This window comes from Dermacentor variabilis, chromosome 8 (genome assembly GCF_050947875.1).
Source record: "Dermacentor variabilis isolate Ectoservices chromosome 8, ASM5094787v1, whole genome shotgun sequence".
Classification (NCBI taxonomy): domain Eukaryota; kingdom Metazoa; phylum Arthropoda; class Arachnida; order Ixodida; family Ixodidae; genus Dermacentor; species Dermacentor variabilis.
In genome coordinates this window covers 74509886-74530855 of record NC_134575.1, presented here as the reverse complement: position 1 = coordinate 74530855, position 20970 = coordinate 74509886, and the positions used below count along the sequence as shown (strand labels likewise).

At 44.5% G+C, this 20970-nt stretch overlaps 1 long non-coding RNA gene across 2 annotated transcripts in view; it reads right to left on the bottom strand.

Moving 5' to 3' along the window:
* The window catches only part of LOC142591106 (uncharacterized), a 68101-nt gene that overhangs the window by 26057 nt on the left and 21074 nt on the right, over positions 1-20970 (bottom strand). The window contains exon 2 of one of the 2 annotated variants that reach the window (XR_012830341.1): positions 14617-14692. This is a non-coding gene — a long non-coding RNA (uncharacterized LOC142591106). Of the gene's footprint in view, positions 1-14616; positions 14696-20970 lie in introns of both variants that reach the window. The other variant, XR_012830340.1, reaches the window with a different exon arrangement.

Below are 20970 nucleotides of genomic sequence, written 5' to 3'. Positions count from 1 at the left end.
TGATGCATTCCAATATCGCCTATGCACTCAAGTGCGAAGAAGGTCTCCAGAGCCTCTGTAGCGCTCTCGTTGGTACTAGAGCAGGCGTCGTCCTCGCAAGAAATATTTTTCGAAATGTTCCCTGCTTTGAGACCACTGATAGCCTCGTTTCTTGCACTCTCTGTCTCTAAAGGTGTCGCCACCTCAACCACAACTTCAAGTGCGACCTGTAGCTCAGTCGCATCAACGGCATGCGGTTTCTGTGCATCACTCTTTGTTTCCTTCTCCCTTTCAGCAGAAATGTCGAAATGCCGGAGTAACGCACTCTTGGCTCTATTGTATTCCCTGAATTCGTCGCTTGGAAAGCAAGCTAAGCAATGGGTAACGCTGCAGGACACATGAAAACAAACCAGGAGACCTAAAGTCGGCCCACACCTTGAGAAAAAGGCCAGGAAACCTTCAATATTTTCACCGTCCCTGAAATCGCGCAACCTAAATTGAAATTGAAGATAGTTGAACTATTAGCTGCTGAGTTCTCTGTGCGCTTCCTGTTCTAGCATTCTTTCATCTTCTTTCCCGCTTTCTTTGCCATTGTTTCACGCGCTCGCGTTTCTTTGTTGCTCTTGCCTTTCGCTTACCCGTTCCACTCTCATACTCTCCCTTTAACCTATACTGCTACGTAAAGGGTTTCCGCTTCCTCTGTTACTCTTTTCTTTTTCTCTAATACCCTTCATTTTCGTCTTAACACGATATCTTGTTTTCATATGCTGTTCTTATTGATTCAAAACAACCCCTTATTCGATGACGATCAAGAGATCGTCATCTTTGTATCTTTGCCCTTGCCTCCAACACATTGATGATTTCCGCATTCTTTAAGTGCTTTCCCATCAATCCCGAATTTTCGGCATATAGCTTTTGAAAAAGTGCAACTGGGCATACACAAGAGAGAGAGAGAGAGAGAGAGAATGATGTTTTTACAGAAAGGCAAGGAAGTTGGCCTGACATAACTTACTCCTGCTACTCTACACTGGGGAAAAGGAACGGGGAGAAGAAGGGTCGATGATTGATGATGATGGTATGAGGAAGAGATGCGTATATACAAGCTCACAGCAGTGTGACATCTCTTACGCTGTGCGTCGAACCCGATAGCTTGGAGAAAGGCTATAGCGACACTTATCAGTGCTGTGCTCTTTGGATTAGGCCAAAGACCTAAAAGAAACTCGTGTGATAGCGGCCTGTTATCGACGTTGGGAGTCGTGTGCGACTACCGTACCCATTACCGCAATACGGCAGCCATTTTACCGTCGCTGCTGCTGGGGGTCCTCCTTTCTTGCTTCACTCTATCGTCTATCACAGAGGGCCGCCTCGAGTTATAATCAGCGAACTTGGAGTCAAGTTCGCCGCAGATGTATTGGAAGAGCTACAAGGCTTACACGCTTTGACTTTCCGACATTTGACGCCATACCAACCTGAAACAAATGGACTATTAGAGCGTGCCAACCGAAGGCTTACCAACATGCTTGCAATTTTTGTCGCGTCTTATCATGGGAGTTGGGATGGTATTCTACCGTTAGGGACGCGCGCTATCAAAACAGCGAGGCACGACACGACTTATTACATCCCATTCTTCCTTCCTGGTTCTACTCTACAGACTATCCTCCCTTAGTCGACTGCTGACAATCAATGTGTAGCTGAGGCAATGTCGTAGCGAAGAGGCTCGCAAGCTTCCTTGTCTGCCTTGCAGGATACACATTGAGTAGATATGACAGCCTTGACCACTCTGTTACTTACGCTGCTGGTGAATTGGTCTGGTTGTAGACTGCAGTTCTGAAGCGCGGTTGGCGCACAAGGTTTTGGGCAGTCTATCATGGCGCCATTCCGCTAGTTGACCTCGTGAGTGAAATCAACCATACCATACTGCGATTCCGCTAGTTGACCTCGTGAGTGAAATCAACCATACCATACTGCGATTCACCGCCAATGGCCGAGGTTTTGCCCGGACTCTGCCGGAACGCATGTCGTCAGGCTCAAAACCTACACCCAGCGCGACGCTACTTTACGCGCCCAGCGGGCGACGTCTCCGCGAGCAGCAGTGTAGCGCCGCATTTGCACACATAACGAAGATGTGACGAGCGCTACTACAGAAGGAAAAACGAAAACATTGCATTTCGTCTAGCGGCCCCGCGAAACCTAATGCTTTAGCACCAAGCCTTCAAAAGACACAAGACAACGTTTTCCAGATCATTTGCGACTAACCAGCACTCTGTGTCATTGAGGCAATCACCCGCAACAAGAATGACATCCCCTCTGTGGTGCTTGTAAAAGCCTCCTGTGTACCTTCCTGCTTCAGGAATAAAGAGGAAAGCTAGCCTGACCCCCGCGGCTCTCAAGCAGATGCCATTGAAACTGTTTCATTGTTCCTACGTTAACCGAATCCAAATTTACATGGCCGTTTTGGCCTGGGAAAATTCGACCGCCGTAATTGTTATACCATCTTAATCGGTCGTCATCAACTTTAAGACTTTATACCCAACGGCATCTAGAGGTTCCGAACTGGCCGCTATTCGCGCTGCTATTGAATACATTAAAGAAGAACCGTCTAGCAGATGGGCAATATTTGTGATTTCAAAGCAGCCCTCCAGAGCTTGCGAGATTTCCGACGTGGCAATTATGAACAGCTGGTGTCCAAAACCAACGAAATTTGCCATTGCGCTTGTGAACGAAGACATGCATAATCTTTCACTGGATGCAGGGACATTGTAGCATCGTTGGTAATCACCTCGCCGATGACTCTGCCCTACGTACCCAGGCTGGAGCATCGACACTTCTTATACCTTTATCGACAGTAGACGCTGCAAAAGAGCTTCGTAGTCTCGATCGCACAATCACGTTGAGTTACTGGCATACGCTACATAACTCTAACTGTCGTTTGTACAGCATCGACCCATCACCTAAAGTGAAATTACTAGCAAACCTTTCACGACGTCACGCAACACTGCTGTGCCGTCTGTGGGTAGGAATAGCATTCACTAACTCCTACAGATATGGTATTGGAATCGCGGACTCACCAATGTGCGCTAAGTGCAACTGGGAAGAGACGATCAGTCATATTCTAGGCCACTATTCTCGCTTTGATGACCAACTTCGGACTCCCCAGTGTGCCTTGAATAGACTGGACCACAGGCCATTTACAGAAGCGAAAATCTTGCGAGCCTGGCCTCATAGTTCATTAGCCCAAGAAAGAGTTCCAGCGCTTCATGACTACCTGAAAGCAACAGACTTGAGTACCCCACTATAGACATCCTGCACATAACTTAATGTGAAAGTGCGACAGGCTCATACTTTCTCTCCCTTCCACTCCCTCTCCCCCTCCCCACGTGTGCACTATTGAAGCGGTTGCACGCTTTGGTGTGTATGTTGTCCCGCAACAATATACGTCATCTGCGTTGTTTGATTTTCCTTTCTTAAAAGCTCGGCGCTCGCTACTTTCCTGTGAAGAATGCTTTGTCACACTGATAACGCCGAAGCCGTTCGTGACTGGAAAGTACCGGGCTAGCAGCGTCAAAGAAAGGAAACGCGGTCAAGACAGATGACGATTATTGTTGTGGGACAAGATAAGCGCCGAATGGTGTACTTTTTAAGAGTGTAGGGCAGCAAACTGGACTCAGTCTGGTTAACCTCCCGGCCTTTCCTTCCTCCCTTCTTTCTCTCTCTGTCTTCTTCAAAAAAAGAATGCCTGCCGCCTCCTAACAATATTACTTTACTTCGTCATTCAATGGTCAACGCGTTGGCGTCATAAAGTCGTCGTCATGCTTCCATGTTCACGGGCGACCACGGCAAGTGACTTCACGAGCAAAGTTAGACGATACACGAGTACGTGCGATATACCCGATGCAACGAAAGCCTCAGAAAACAACTACACGTGACTTCAGCATGTGACTTCAGGTATACAGTCCATCGATAAATTGCTCAAATGCTATTCTCATGAGCGTCGACAGGGATCGATAAGTGAATTCTTTGGTACACACGCTTTAATTGAGCGATGTCTCCCCGGCACTCAAGCTGCGAAATTCCTGAAGACTTGAAAAGCGGTGTTCTGGACTCAAATTGCATGTATTTATGGTCCGTTAGCGCCACCCCCTTCTTCTGTATTCTCTCCAGTTCGTTAGTATTTCATTTCGTATACACTCTGGAAACAAAGAGAGTTCCGGACACTCTCTTTGAGGGAGTTACTGCTTGTCCCTTATTTCATTCTCTTTTCGAGAGTAGATCGACCCTCTTTGAGAGAGAATAGGTCAACTCCTTCTGATAGAGTTTTGTTACTCCCCCGCAAGGGAGTGCTAGGACTCTTCCGCAGAGTGCTAATTCTCTCCCCACAGCAGTAACAGTACTCCCCCAGACCGAGTGCTCCTACTCCAAACCGAGTACTCCTACTCCCTCAAGCCGAATGTTTCTGCTCCCCCAAACAGAGTGATTGTACTCCTTCAGAACAGGGAGCTATTAGACTTCCAAATAGTGTGAAAGCACGATGTAGATATATGGTCATGTTTGAAGGGATTCGCAATACTTACATGTGGGGAGTATTTGATTCCTTCATAAGCAGCTTCTGCCTTTATGCTTTGTGAATGTGATGTAATCTCTAGTCGCTGAGTTAACAAAATGAAATATTTTCTCTCTTAAAAGGTTAAAATCTTTATTGATCAGTCACAAGACAAACTCAATAATAATTTGAGAAACGTACTGACGAACACATAAAATCGGATTACAATGATGTCCATGAAATTTGGAACACATCTTGTAATAAAACAAAAGTATATTCTCTTAAGTTTCATCAGTATTACAATGTAAAAATATCCTATAACTTTAATTGGCTCTTTTTAAAAATATACAATGGAAAGTTAAACATAGAACAAACTTCTGCAAACTCACAAAGTGTTGGGCACACTATGATCAAAGAGAAATATGCACCACATTACTGGCCAGCAAACGCATTTCTGGCACAAAACGTGTGCACTTATGTGGTAGAGGCTACCAGATGATCTGATAATCATGGAGCTGGTAATGTAGATCAATTGTGCAATTAACTTTATCGTGTGCTATATCCTAAGACAGCAGCTCAATCGATAGTGCCCTGTACAACGAACGTATAGATGTTCTTGACTGAGAGTACAGTGCATTTAGAAATGTGTTGTATATTCTCATGTGAGGTCACAGGTCTAGCTAGTTTTGCTTATATTTCACATAAAGTTAGTCATGTATGGGCTGCATCCCTTTGTTTTAAGTGTTTCTTGTCGTGGTTCTGCAGCAACATCCTGGGGGCCGGGACTGAAACCGGTAGCGGCGTATTATATTTCCTATTCGGTCGGCCCCCTCACGAAAGTAGTTTCCTGGTGCTGTTGGGATTCATGCGCTAGACTTTCTCACTAATAAATAAAATTTACACTATCTATTGTGTAGCAAATGAGTATAAAACTGCAAGGAGCATTCGAAATAAAATATCTTGCAGCAAGTTTCTTGTCGTATATGGTAGCTTTGCATTCCCATTAAGATAAGGATGCTATACTTCTGAGGAGCAGCTTGCATAATTACAAATCAATTATTGTGACTCGTGGAATATGCGATCTAGCTAAGTACAGCATCGGTTCAGATGTGAACCAAAAACCAGATTTGACGAATATGATGCATCAAAGACAGCATGAGCAAAACTACAGGCAGGTAAGTGCCCGAAAAGAAACAAAGAAGCAAAACATAAATTGAGAACGGCACCATTCTGTTTCACATATCCCTTCCATGCACGTGGATTTTGAATGCGACTATGCATATACTTGCACAATGAACCAACTACCTGAAGCCAAAGCTTTTTTCCTACTGAAGTGGTTAAGATGTGCTAACCCTATTGCAAAACCGAGTACCACTGGAACCCAGTGCGCCGGATTATGGGCCCAGCGCAGCGCGCTGGATGCTGGGAAGGCGCAGCGTACCGGGAGGCACTGGCTACTCGTGGAAAAACAGCTCTAGCGCGTTAAATATGCGGTGCCTGGACACCGCATATATTTTTTTTCTGTATACAGAAAGCAACGAACAGCGTTTTAGTGCAATAAAAGAAGAAAGAAAAACGTAAAAATAAATCTGCTGCGACCAGGATTCAACCTAGAGCCTCCAAACCCGGCACTTTACCGCTACGCCACGCCAGCAGACGCATATATGCGGATAATTTGCCATGTCAAAGCCGAGAAGTAGTTTTATTCGCAGCGCTACGCCTCGTACAGACATGGTTGATGCGCTATCGCCCAGCAACTAAAGCTCACGCATGTACCAGAAAGAAAAGTTGCTGTCCATATTCAGCAATATGCTTCGAAGTACCACAACATCAATTTTCACTTGCGATTGCTATTTTAACTTCGTAAAAAAGTCCTAAACGAACCGCCGACACGGGACGGTGTATGGGCTGTTGCTGCCGATGTCAATAGTCGTTTCCTGTTGTTCACGCAAAGGATATGCAACGTTTTCTTGGTTCAGTGATGCCTTTCAGTCAACATGCCTGTCTAGCCATAAATATCCATCAGAGAAGCGCAGGCTAGTGCTGGGAGCCTTCGGCGATAGCATATATACCTGTGTTTACGACGCGTCACATCTGCGGTTATCGCTTCTTGTCCTGGCACTGTAAACATGAAAAAATTGTTTATTTAAGAACACCGATGCGAAAGGTGAAATATAGAGTGATTTACCCTTGTTAGATTTCTTTATTCCTGAGCCTAGACGCGCTGATAGCGTGAGGACGGGCTCGACGGATACGCTAGGCCTAAACTTCGGTGGGGACAGATGTCGGCGCGGGTAGCTGGCGAAAGCTAAAATGTGTGTATTTGAGCCTCAGAACTTTTAATATTATATAGGGAACGTGGAAGCGGATTAATCACCTCAGCTTTGTTATCGGTGCGATATTATCGGTCAGCGATCGGCTTCAATCTCGGGGCCCGTTCGCACGCGTGTGAACGACTTCTGCATTTCATGTCCACTCCACAACACTGCGCCAACGGCGACAACTCCCAGTCATATGTTACGTGCGAACTACTAAAAACGCGGCGTCCTCTGCGTTTACGTGGTTTCGTTCAGGAATTTAGCTATCCGTCCAGTCAAAAGGGAAAATGAACAAAAAGCGAAAGTGATCTTCAGTTTCACAAGTCCATGAATAAACAGGGCAGCTCGCGCACCTTTATTTCAAGCTGCGACACGAAATAGGGTTTTATAACCCCAAGATATAGCGTTATTTAGGAGAAGAGACTAGTATCAAGTGATGAAATTGTATAAAGCATTTAATATTCAGCAGCGCTCGTCCTTGCGTACTGGAACCAGCGCGGCACAAACACAACCAGCGCACTTTCCAGTGCGAACCAGCGAACTGCAGCGAAAACCAGCGCCTGTGCAGCACAAACCAGTGCGTCCCAGCGTCATGGCAGTGGAACCAGTGTCTCTTTCAGTGTGACCCAGCTCTTATCCAGCGTTCTCACTGGTGTCCCAGTGAGTCCCAGCAAGTGCCAGCGAGTGCCAGCGTACCCAGTGCGACTCAGCGCCAAAAAGCGCGCTGGTTTCACACTGGAAGACGCTGGTTTTGGCAATAGGGAAAGAAAAATTATCGCACTTTACAGAATCTGCGTCTCAAAACAAGTATATATGTGTCTAGGAAGATTCATACATCGCCTCACTGCGCACTCACTGCGCACTGCGCAAGTCCAGAAGAATTATTTCTACACAAGCCATGAAACTAAGCGGCTTTTGCTTAACACTACATGTTCACATCCGCCAATTGATGAACAAGTGCTCTAATCAGATGCTCTCAGTTCTTTGCATTGAACGCACCTCCACCTCCGCTAGTATACTTGGTAGGAAAGTAGATTAGACAAACCACCATTTTGCATCTTTAAAATAATTTTCAATTCCAAGTGACTCTCCGAGTTCTAAGACACAAAGTGTGCACCACGGTGTACACAGAGGCCTTAATTACTCCTTCCTTTCGCTTCGGGAGGCACGAGCCGTTCTAATGAACTCGTTTCGTGAGCATGCGCTTAAACGACAATGACTTCTTAAACATGGGATTCTCTTCCCCCAGCGCTTCCTCTTTCTGGAGCCTAAAAGGAAGCCATAATTCTAAAACTAGGTGTCAAAGCTAGCTAAAAAGGAAGACATGAAAATCTGCCTGCTTCATGTCAGCACTCAAAATACAGAATCACAGTAACCATAATTTTCACGCGTGCATTCACATGCTGTTAAGTGAAAGCTATTAAAGCTGTTAAATATATGTAAGTACCTAACCAAGCGTGAGCTTTTGATCATTCCCAGTATGTAACATCTCACTAAGCAAATATGCAATTTGATTGTACCACTATTTTTTTATCACATGGGTAATATGGTGAGAGGCAAGACAAAATGCAGTAACTTCTCATGACTAATCAGCTTTTATTAAACACATTTCTAACTTTTCAATGACACTTGATCCTCTGTGTTTGTGTCCAGAGAGCATACTTGATTTTGACTTTCCCATAATAGACATTACATAAAGAAACCTTGTTAAGATGACTGCCTAGAGCACGTGGGCATTTTGATCTCAGTGTGACCTACTCTATTTTGATTCTGTTGACATTTAGTCAAATGGTACACTCAATATACCCACATTATAGTTTTCTTGTCCAAATTGCATGGCAATGTATTTTGGTTCTTTGGCGTTCGTTCCTTTGCATTACGCGAAGTCGCGCTGGGCTAGCGCGACTTCGCGCTAGCCCAGCGCGAAGTCCTTGTGTCCTTGTGTCCTTGCAGCTGCCTCCTTGCGTTATGCAAAGCGGATGCCTGAAAAAATATTATTTGCAAATTCAATATCAGGACATGGTGTAAAACAACATCAAGACAGTCAAGGTCATGGCACTAAAAAAGTCTTAGCTGTAACTCTTCCTACTGAAATGCATGTGAAACATCTAAATGACTGCAACAGTCAGCTGCTAAACTTACTTCAATTTTTAGATTTAAACAAAAAAGAAATAACCGACAGTTCATCCTCGGTTGGCACCAACCTTAAAATACTCCTGCTAATAGATAGAATATTGGTCATTGTCAGATGTCATAGGTCTGTCATTAGTCTGGTGTGTCTCAAACATTACTTGTGACACGCCCTAAGCAGGTGCCCAGTGTGCCCCCCGCACCATCTCTGGTTGTGCGATTGCTCAAGCCATAATTTGAGGATCATATCTGCAAATATAATGCTCAGTAGGGATGAAAATATGGGCACCAAGTTTAATCGATATGACTGGATGTGCCTATAAGAAAGGGCAACGAGGCTTGTTATGGCAAGCTTGCCCACATTTCAATAATAACAAGAAAGTTCACTGCGGCCCGGATCTAAGCTTACAAAAAGGCATGAACTTTAAGAAGTGCGCAATAGAATTCGTTTTTGACTGACTCGATTACTGCTGCAGTTTGAAATCTAGCATTTTACATACTTGAAGGCATATAAAACTTGCAGTTAGACCGCAGTTATTAGTTTATTAGACCAACTCTTTGCTTTGTTTACGACAGACGACTGGTAACACGGAATAAAAGCAAAGTTTTATTTTGATACTTTATTTCTCTACTCAAATATTAAAGCGATAACCACATTTTGATCTACCATGCAATAGCAAGATGTACACAGTACGCTTCTAACTCCCAGAGGAAGGGTGATTTAGCTGATCATATGACATAACTCTGAAGCGCCAACTCGTATTAGCAAATGCACAGACATGTCCAAAATAATAAGCCTATGCAAAGCGCCCCTGCAATTGTAATTCCACACACCAGCCGTTATATTCGATGAGTATGCATAACTCGGTGCTGGACAATTCGCCGAGTTTGTAGACATCAGCACCATTTCAGATTCGACCGTGCTGGAAAGCCGCAACAGGAGACATAAAATCAGGCATATAATCGCCTCATTTCAATACACGAGCAAAAACAGTTCAGTGAGAGAGAGAGCGAACCCGATGAGAGCGATTTAGGGCGCGACGACAACGAGCGACGGCATCGAGCGATAAAACAGGCCGTTGCTTGAACAGATCGCTCGGTTCTGGAAATGTATAAACCGTCACTCGTCTTCCAGAGTTACTATCAGCGACTAGCCAATAGCGCGAAGCCGGAACTGGATGTACATCGCTCAAATACTACCGACTGTCGCGCGGAACGAGCAAACAATTGAATTTTTATACGTGCATGGATATGAACTTACTGCAAGACCTTCGGAAATATTTATTCTACTTTCGACAGCAAAATATATCAACTTAAATTACTAAAGCACGCGTCATGCTAGTTTTGACGCGTGCTTGCTGCCCTCATACTGGCAACACCAGGGAGGCATCGCTCAAAATTGTCGCTCGCATGGAGTACGACTTGCAGGTGACGAGCGAACGCTGTCGCGCGTCACATCGCTTATATGGGAATTATACTTTATTCAGCATCAAACATGTATTCCTCATGCGTTTTCAGTAAGTCAAGATAACGCGCCCAATTGACCCCTTGAAGCATGCAGCTGAATGCCTGCTGCAAAGTTTCTAACAAGCACTGGTGCTGCAGGTAACTTCAGTGGTCGCAGATTACCCATAGGCGAGACATCCTCAAGCGTGCGGCTTATTTATAGCGAAAGCATGCCGCCAGCAAAATTACCCCTTCTGTTATGTGAATCCTTAATTCAACAGCGTTCCGTACACAGTAGACTGTGAAACTTAATAAATTCACACACACAAAACGCACGCTAAGCACGCTCCGCATAGGCTCGGAATCATGGGCTGTCGAACAAACAATTCTAAGCGTTATCTCGCCTCACGTCTTATTGAACATACCATAGTTCTGGCAGCGTTTATGATTTTCAAAACTAATATGGATAGTGGCAAGCGATAAAATCACATGCAGGTATCGCGACGACTGATTTACATCGAGAGACACAGTGCGTTTGCCTAGTCCGTTTTCAATCGCGTCGGCTAAGCGCTGCAACGACTTCCTGGCGATAGCATGTCATATACTCAGAATGTGCACCTAAGGTAGAATTCACTTACCGTGGATGATCTGTTGTTACATCCAATGAATGGAGAACGATGGTCTTGTTTTCGCGGCGACGCGAGATGGCTGACACACGACCTCTCTTTGATGGCCCTCGCTGCTCGCTGGACGGATCACCTTTCTCCGGTGATGTGCTGTACCGCGATGTTGAGCGCGCGCGCGGTGGAGCAACTCCGAGTGAAAAAGTAGAGCGCTCGCTCCGCGTTCCTTTGAACTGTGGCTGTCTGTTCTCTTACAAGCAGAACTGTGTCTTCTTTGCTCAGCGTGAGTGAGTAATGCATCGCCATGTTCGGGGCCAGCCTCCTACAGTTGAAGCAGGAGATTACGCTACGTTTTGTTCTTTATTGCCGCAAGAGTAGAACGGGCATTCTACTCTGTCTCTCTGTCTCTGGAGGGCAGAGTGAAAAGCACATTTCACTCTCTCCTTGGTGACGCAGTGAAAAATGCGCTTAACTCCACTCGATATTTTGCGAGAATAAACCACGGTTTAAAAAGTAAATCCGCCGCTTCACTCCTTCGATACCCTGCCTAGTTTTTAGAGTGTACGGATACCATATATATATATATATATATATATATATATATATATATATATATATATAGCACGATAAGTACCTATATAAATGGGTACATATGGCGCTCCACTGAAAGCAGTACTGCCACGTCTACTCGGTATTGATCGATGACCACCTCTTCTTTAGTAGTTATTAAAAGCAGCGCGGTTTTACTAGCACTGATGCAGCACTTCAAGACGGCCAAAGGTGCCATAAATACTTTAGTGAATTACAAATCACCTAAATGCAAAACTTACTGAACTGCAGTTCATTTCAGGATACGGTGAAATTCCCTTTCCACCCACCTCTTGCAACATGGAGGTCAGTTAAAATCTCATGCGCACTCCAGCGAAACCGAAGGCGCTGTTGCGAGCATGGTTTCTTGTACACTCCTCACTGCATCAGACGCCTGCGAACTTGTAAAATTACTGTTACATTGCTGAATTTAGTGTCTATGCAGTGAGGAAAAAAAAACACAGTTACAATATTTTCTGAATTTCCTTCTCCTACCATAGGGGTGGGTGCTTCCTCTGCACCAGGCCGCGTCAGATTTTTCCTCAAACGCTAATCATGCGTGGTAATTTTACCTCTCATATTGTTCATCTTCATATCATATTATATTGTCAATCTCCTGTGTGCGTCTTCTGGGCATTGCAGAGATGCTGTCGACTGGTAGTCACAACAACTGAAGCGGAATCCTCGCTACCTTATGACAATGGCTATCTGGTCACGTGGCGCACTGCGCACTAATCAGCATGCGTGGACAGAGCTTGGCAAGTCGGCGCAACTTGCGACCAAAGGTGAGGCTGGGGCGGGCCATCGCAGCAAACGCGTGGCTGTCATACATGTGCAGCGCGGACGTTGAGATAGCTGCCGATTTGCTTGGACGTTTGCTCTAAACCATTTGCTTGTTATTTTTGAGCTTTAATAATGTGTATCATTTCGAGGTGCCATGGCGCTCGTTGCTGTCTTTTCAAGTGGCGACGTACTGCCCCGGCACCCCGAGAAGAAAACACGACGCTACATAGGGCGCTACGTGTTCTTCCCGCAGTGCAGCGTTCATTGGCGGAAATTTTCAAAAGGAAGAAACTTTCCCCTTCAGTACCATGGGAAATGGTACTTGGTGCAAAAGAAGACGGAAGTGGCCGCGGGACCGGGTAAAATTCTGGTTGCACTGGAGCGTATGCACAATGCGCAGGACAAGTATTTGGAAAGAGGTGATTTGGAACAACGAACTGTGGACAAAGTTCCAGAGTGGCTTGGTGCTCTTGAGGAGGCAGCGTGCTTGCAGAGCAGAAGCGACTGGGGAGGATAGGGCGAAAATTAGGGGAGCATATGTTCGCGAGAACAAAACAGAAGTATTAGTGACCATGCCTAACCGCCCCATACGGGGCAGATGGTACTCGCAGTCAGTGCTAGTACTCGCACATTGAGTGGCTCATTATGTTAAGACATACCCAGAATGTTACCGACGCACAACACCCGTGACAAGGCCAGCGGGATTAATACAGGCTATTTAACTGTCTTACTGACCGTTCCAGCCCATCCGAATGAACATACAGAAACACTTTCCGACTACGACGTCTAAATAATTGGATTGTTTTGGCCTCAGCCTGAGTAACAGCTCGGCCTATGAAAGTAGTACACCTGAACTACAGAATTGCTTCGTATATCAGGCTACAACATGGTGCCAAGAAATTATCATCACCAACAGATGAACGGTTTCTGCATCAGAGCTTGTTCAAACGTTATTGCAATACAGCCAGACAAGTTACTGCAGGTCGGTCGCCCACCATGTTCGCAGAAAGCGTGTTGCAAAGCTTTGGAATGAACTAACCGATGACATAGTAGCAATGTACGCCAGTGTCAAACACAAGACGTGGCTTGCCGTGTCTTTTGGTTAAAACACGGCCATGCAAGAAACAATGCAGACAAGGCGGTTTAAACAAATCAAAGGAACCTGGCGACAATGCTAGAAGCCCAGCTATCGATCGTCAACGATGAAGACAAGGCCTAACTCTAATGGACCGATGAAGCTCGGCAACTAATCCGTCACCGTAGCATGAACCACAAAATGGACGATGATGACGATACAATTACCAACCCCTCTGACCGTGTTTGGGTTAAAACATCAGTACGCCTCGTGGATTTAGTGAAAATTACAAGAAATTCATTCTGTATCATGCAAAATGCCTCAAGGTTAGCGCATCTGACTATGAGTTACTGTCCCACGGTGTTACACAATTACTACGAGGTAAGGCACGACGTCTAGCCGTCCATGTAATATGGAATTTCTTGCTTGCTCTGTTATTTTTTCTTTTTTGAAGCATATTTTTTCTTGCGCTTTCATACTATTTTCGAAGCATCGAGGCGATGTTTTTTTCTAATAACGGGCATTGACTCGTGTCTACTGTTCATTTTCCTGCACTGATCGATTTTCAAGAGCTATGAATTGCAAAAAATTAATCAAGCGGTGTAAGACGTGCCTTCGTCCTTCGCCATTTGCTCGAATGCTGTTGGCCTTTCTATAGCGAAAGAATCTTGTGCAGTCAGAATTTGTGTGTCATGCAAATTATGTTGCACTTTCTGAACCACACGCAAGCACCAGAAACGGTAATTTACGTATGAATAGCCAAGCGACTTGACTTGTTGCTCGCAATTTGACAGCTGACGACAATTCATATGCATTGAATGCCGGTTTTCTTGTGCACAACACCTTCAAATAAAGAAAAACAATTTCCAACAGGACTGTTTTGGCAATTGTATTATTCCACATCACTAGTTGTCAGTACTGTCACATAAAACAAAGCGACGATTGAACTCAAAACTAAGAGGACGAAATTCGAAGCGAGTCATTTTATGTAAGGATTAGGTAGAAACGTCGTAACAGGACCTGTGTCTGCTATTCTTTTCCTATAGAGGATTCAGTTCACAGAAGGTATACAAACATGGTGAATTGCACTAATCACACGAAACACGGAGTTTCATCGTGCGGAAAGTTACATACCCCATGGGTTCTCAGGAGGAGACGCTCCACAGATTGTCAGAAATGTAAGCAGAACACACATAGATATCTTCATTTTCTGCTGCAAAGAAAGCGATCGACTGTAACATGTTTGAAGATGTCAGGGAAATTTCCTGTTTTGGATAAGGCTAATTCTAATAAACACATCTGTGGCAATTACTGTATCGGAAGTTTCCTTCCAAGCAAGCGAAATCGACGGAGCGCCGCTCGCGATGAAGTTGCCTAAAAAGAGTTCGCGCAGCCGTGTCGACAGTAATATGTCTTGTGATAGTTTTGTTTTCTGACACGACGGAGCCATTTATGTGGTGTTAGTGTGGAATATATAAGCAGCGCTGGGCGACAGTGTCTCAAAAATAAAATTCTGTCATACACTCTAAGAAAAAAGAGAGTAAAAAGTGAGACATGACAACTTGACTCTCCTTTTTCTTGCGAACACCCATTTTCGCGCGGGTATAGTCCCAAAACAAGAGTTAACATTTGTGTATGCGTAGTTTGACTCTTAATAGCACGCGAAGAGTCGTCGTGGAAGATTGCGACTCCTCTGATATTCGAGATGAGTCTGGTGAGAGGAAGACTCAAATGCAGGAGAAGAAATACCAGATAACGTCTTCTGTTTTAGGCAGGCCCTTGGGTTCATGTCGTGTTTGTAATGCGGTGTATCATTCTTTCGTCCTTGTCATGTTCTGCTATTACATCGAACTCTAAATATCAATTTTCCTTGAACAGGTTTGTTAATATCTCACACGCTTAAGCGATAGCTGGCTGCCTGTGCTAAGGAAGATCCGGATTTGTCACGCTGGATTCTGAACATAAGTAAATCTAAAAAAAGCATTGGCTATTAAAAAAAAGCGGAGTAACGAGATAATAAGTTCAGTAGACGCACTCAACAGTGTCGAATGCAAATGCAATTGCGCTACGTAAAATTAAATTTTGAGGTTTTACATTCCAAAACCAAGATCTTCTTATGAGGCGCTCGGTAATGGAAAACTGCAGATTTATTTTCAGCAGCTCGGGTTACTTAACGTGCACGGAATGCACAGTATACGCGTGTTTTCGCATTATGCCCCCATTGGAATGCGGCTGCCGTGGTTGTGATTGGACCTGTGACCACAGCAGCGCAACACCAAAGCCACTGGGCTACCGCAGTGCGTTGCGTTCCGCGACCAGAAAGAAACATTAGCGTACGCAGCACTGCTTTTGAACCCCCTAGAAATGTAAAAACAAAAATGTAGCAGTTTCCCCCCCAATGCTGCATGAACCACTGCACGAACAACTCCACGAACAAGGCTCGTAGTTTCATCGCCTGAATAAACTGCAGTAAACAATCGCTTACTCCGTAATTTAGCAAGCACAGGGTCACGCGCGCGCGTGCAAACATGAACAGATCTTACTCAATGACCGCGAACACTCGCTGTCACAGCGTCGGCGTGATGAAGGGCGCGAACAGAGCGGACAGTTTAAATTATTAAATTATGGGGTTTTCCGTGCCAAAACTACTTTCTCATTATGAGGCACACCGTAGTGGAGGACTCCGGAAATTTCGACCACCTGTGGTTCTTTAACGTGCACCTAAATCTAAGTACACGGGGAGAGCGGACATGACGCTTCTGCTGCCTCGTCCTTCAAAGAGTCTCCGAAACTTGAAATGACACTATAAAAGCGCCCTTCTCCGGACCCCCCCCCCCCACTTTGCACCCATCGGAAATTATCTCCAACAGAGAGCGAGAGTGGCGACAGACCGGGCTAGAGCAACGGCCAGAGGAGAAGCGTGCTAAACCAGCGCCTCCTTTCCCCGGCTTGCGTGCGTTTTATCATGTGACCACCTATAGATACTTGGGGCACCCATCCAGGCACTATACATCTCGGCTCACCCTCGTACACTTCCTTTAACGCGCACAGCCAACGGCGCATAATAGGATCTTATCGCACTTGACTTTATACGTAAGCTCACGGCAACACTGACAGATATATTTCGGCGGTTGTGTCCATATAATTGCTATCGCCAAACTTGCAATAAATAGAGAATTTTACTAAAGACCAACCACGCTGCTTCTCCATGTCGGTATAGAGCGGGGAAGGATGGTTCTAGAAAATATGTTGCTAAATCTCCACCAAATGACTACGCTCGTATTTGGTGACAGCGGCGCACAGTCGCAAGAATTTGTGGAGAAAATACCGGAGTTCTGGCAGCTTCAGGTGCACTAGATCATTCAGTAACACGGGCGGCTTTGTAGTTCTACCTTACATCAGAGCAAACTGCACTGGACAGAAATCAAGGGCAGCCGCACCGTTATAGCTAAGCAAATTAAGGACAATTACGCCGCGTCTTCACACTTCGAGCACGCTCGAACAGCCCAGCGATAGATATTTCGAACGCAACCACACTCGGACGAGCAAATTTCGATTCTGCCAAGTGAACGTAGCGGGTATTTTAAGACGCGTGTTAAATTCATGGCTGTTTCATTCGTGAACATTACTTAAGTGACGTAAATTATCAGCGAGCAAAACAGTTCGTATTTCAACGCGAGGAAACAAAACCGAAACTAGCGCAACTGTTTTGCTTAGTTGTGCGGATACAAGTGATCCAAAGCCGAAGCCGTCAATAGCATGACGCCATTTTGCAGTTGCGCTGCATCATGCGCGAGTACGTTGTCGTAGAGTGGTTCTGAAATCGCTGCGCTAGTGGCGACTGCAACCAGGCGTTGCGGCAAGTTACGGTGAGAGCTTCTGTCCGTGCTGTGTGATTGCGACGAAGGGGACCGCCGCCAGCAGCGGCGTGTCGCCGATTTCGTCTTTGCCGACATCGAGCAAGTGCAGCTCCCCCGACCGTCACAAGCGCCCGAAGTGCTGCGGTTTCCACTGCATCTTTCATTGTGATACGGGAGATCGCAACGGACAGAGACGACCAGATGCATACGAACGACTACCAGCGCCTGTGCCATATTTCCCTTAACGTCTCAGGTAAGCATATCAGCTTTTGTTCCGAGTTTATAAACGGTGCGTACTCGGCCCTTCCGGTTTGGCTACATTTTGCACCACGTTTCTATTGGCAGTTCACAGAGGTTTCTTAGGCATGCGTGCGCGTATGTATGCGAAAATACTACGGACAGACGGAAGCCTCAGGAGAGCATGTGAAATTATTGCAAAGCGGTACTGCCAGGAGACACCGTTATTAACGACACTAGTGACGAGTGGCCTGTCGCATCGAAAATCCGTAGAATATCAAGCACTGCATAACTTGAAGTGTAGATACCATACTAGCACCAGTGTGACTTTCGCTGGCGAACACAGGTAGTCGGAAAGACAGCTTTTGTATTCTGAAGATTTACTGATTTCTGAAGATTCCGAATATACCTAAAGCGCTACTAGCGCTTTAGGTATATTACCGCGAATAATAAGAGCGCTACAACGCTGTATGGCAGTGTCAGGCGATGTGGCAGCACATATATTTTACGAGCGGTAAAGCGGCTGCATGCACAAGCGAAGAGACACAGCGCTTTAAAAGCGCTGAAACCGAACAAATTTTATGTGCATTTGGCTGTAAGTAGAAAACACACGAGCTCACAATCTAAGCCTATATATAATGCATTATTTTTACGTAATCTTTATTTTTACTGTTGTAAGTATTTAAAAGCATGAATTTGCTGCAACATGTATATAGTAAATCCTACTAGGCTGACAAAACCTGGCTGTGTTATGTGGCGAAATTGTAACATTGCTACTGTATTTTTTATAGTGAGTCCGGTGTGTAATGAAAAAAGGGTCCTTTTATTTGTAGTTTTATGTTAGTGCGTATATTTACCAAGCAGAAATGAGTTGATTGCAAAGTTGTACCTTCCAGTGAGCTGCATATGAACCCAAGTTTATCCTGTATTGGCTATTTTAATGCGAATACAATTTTAAGTATATACAGCTGTAGTTGGCTTAGTCGCTGCAGCATATTTTGTAAAAGTAGAAAGCCATTTATTATTTTGCTGCTTCCATGCATAAATACCTTTTTTCTTGTACCAAGAAACGCTGACAGTATTCAGTGAAGTGTGGTGTATTATTCTACTAACTTAATAAAAAGAATTTAGTCTGCCGTGTATCAGAGATTAGTTTACCTTCTTGTACTAAACAATGCGGTATGTCCTCGGCTACTGCTGTTATCCTGTGAATTTTTATAATTTTGAAATGTATTTTATTTTAGGTATTCAAGAAATGGCAACAGCCAGAAGTCGCCATCTTATCCAGCGCGTTATGGGTGCGACAAATTGTAGCAGGCACTTTTGCATATCTCATTAGCATATCATGCTATCAGTTGTAATATCTGTGTCCACTTTCCTGTCTTTATGCATTTTAGTATTATTGTGCAAAGGGTAATAGTTTTACATTGAGACAGAGTAATCGCCCAAACGGGAGACATGGCTGCAGAAGACAACAAACACAAGCCTCCTTTGTCCGTATCTCTATGTTGCGCTGTTACTCTGTCGTTATCTACCAACAAGCCTAAGTTCCTCATCGGCTACATTTACTAATGATCTGTTATTATGATTTCATTGACATGACATTGAAAGTACAGAGGTACACAGGAAGACGGAGACTTGACATGATGAAGAGCGGTAGAACAAGGAGCATCGCTGGAGCCAATGTTTCGACAAAGGAGATCTTTCTCAAAACGTTGGCTCCAGTGAATTTTCTTGTTCTATCACTATTTACGGTTAAAAGAAAGCAGTATTGCGCTTGCTCAAGTATTATGCATTATGGAATAAAAATTAACAGGGTGAAATATTAGCAATGTCAAAATTCTTGTATGTTCCAACGCTAGAGCGAAAGCCAGAAAAACAAGATGTAGAGAACCACAATGTTATTTTTCACTGCCCAGTTTGGCCAGCTTCATTCCGAGCTTGCACTTTGTTGCATTAACGACCACTGGAATTCGTTAACTTAATTAGCTTGGTGATGTACTTACGTTAAGAGATTTTGAACATGTATTAATGCAGCCTAAATAATGCATGTAAAGAAATTTACACTGTCATTTTAAGGTGGCAGGCTTGCAGTTGACTAGCAGATCACTTGATGGCAGGGGCTCAGGTTTCAACCGAGCTTCCATGCACTAATCGGTTGCACATTTTCTTTAATTGTTTTGGATTTTCATTAACCTAAAAGGACACTAAAGCGAAAAATGATTTCGTCTGCATAAGTAAATTACCTTTCTACAACACCAAAAACACCACTCTTACAATGATAAGACGTTTGGTAAGCCATAAACAGCGCAAGAACGAAATACGGGTGGCGACGCCTACTTTAGTTCCCGCACCTGGGGGTTGTGATGTCTTGAATTTTTATGGCATCTTCTAGGGCCTACTAATTATATACAGCGGTACAAAGTGAGTACATTGTGTTCTAAAGGAACCAAATAATAAACATGGGAAGTTTTGCAAACCTTTATTTAGCCGACACAGCCCAAATGCGAAAACATACTTTGGAATTGATAACGTGACGCTGACGTACCGGCGCGAGATTCAAATACTGGTACTTGGACCTTCATTTTCTCTGCTAATAATCAAACAATTTTTTTTTTTGAAATGACTGCCTGCAGGGTTCTCAAACAATGCTTCATTAGTCTAAAGTGATTTATTGTTTCACTTTAGTGTACCTTCAAGTACCGTTTCTTTTTTGTCGGGGTTCTAGTTGTGTTGTAGGACCGAAGTGTTTGCCTTTATATGTATTGGTAGCCATCTTACACTGACAGCTAAATTTTTATTGTAAATCGAGACATGGTGGACTAAGAACATTTGTGCAAATTTGTTGCAGGTACACTCTATCGGCTTCTACCCATGCGTCCTACCACCACCCTGCCCTGACTACGTCCACTAGGGAGTTGGGAGCGTTTGGCGGCTTCTGCCACTGCGTCCTGCCGCCACCATGTCCCGACTACGTCCACTAGAGAGTTGGCAGCCTTAGTGATGGTGCCAAGCAGGCTGCCAGCCGACAGAATGATTCCGGTAAATACCTGTAATTAAGCGGCGTCTTTTTGACTGAAGTGGCTTGTAGCCACTCAGCAATGAAAGAAGTAACTTCGAAGCAGTTTAGACTCGCTGCTATCTGTGCAGGAATGCTCCAGTCCATGCATTTTGCCTCAGCCGACAAGAGTCTATGTGTATTGGACGAAAAGCGATGTAAATTTTGAAAGTACAAGAGAACACTTGTACATATTTTTTCTTGCTTAACACAAAAACTACTCTTATAAAGCTTTACCAATTTAAAAACAATACAGTGTGCTCTTATACATGGTATTTGGCATAAGTTTACTAGGGCTGCCTCAATGGTAAGTAGGCCGATAAACGCACACCA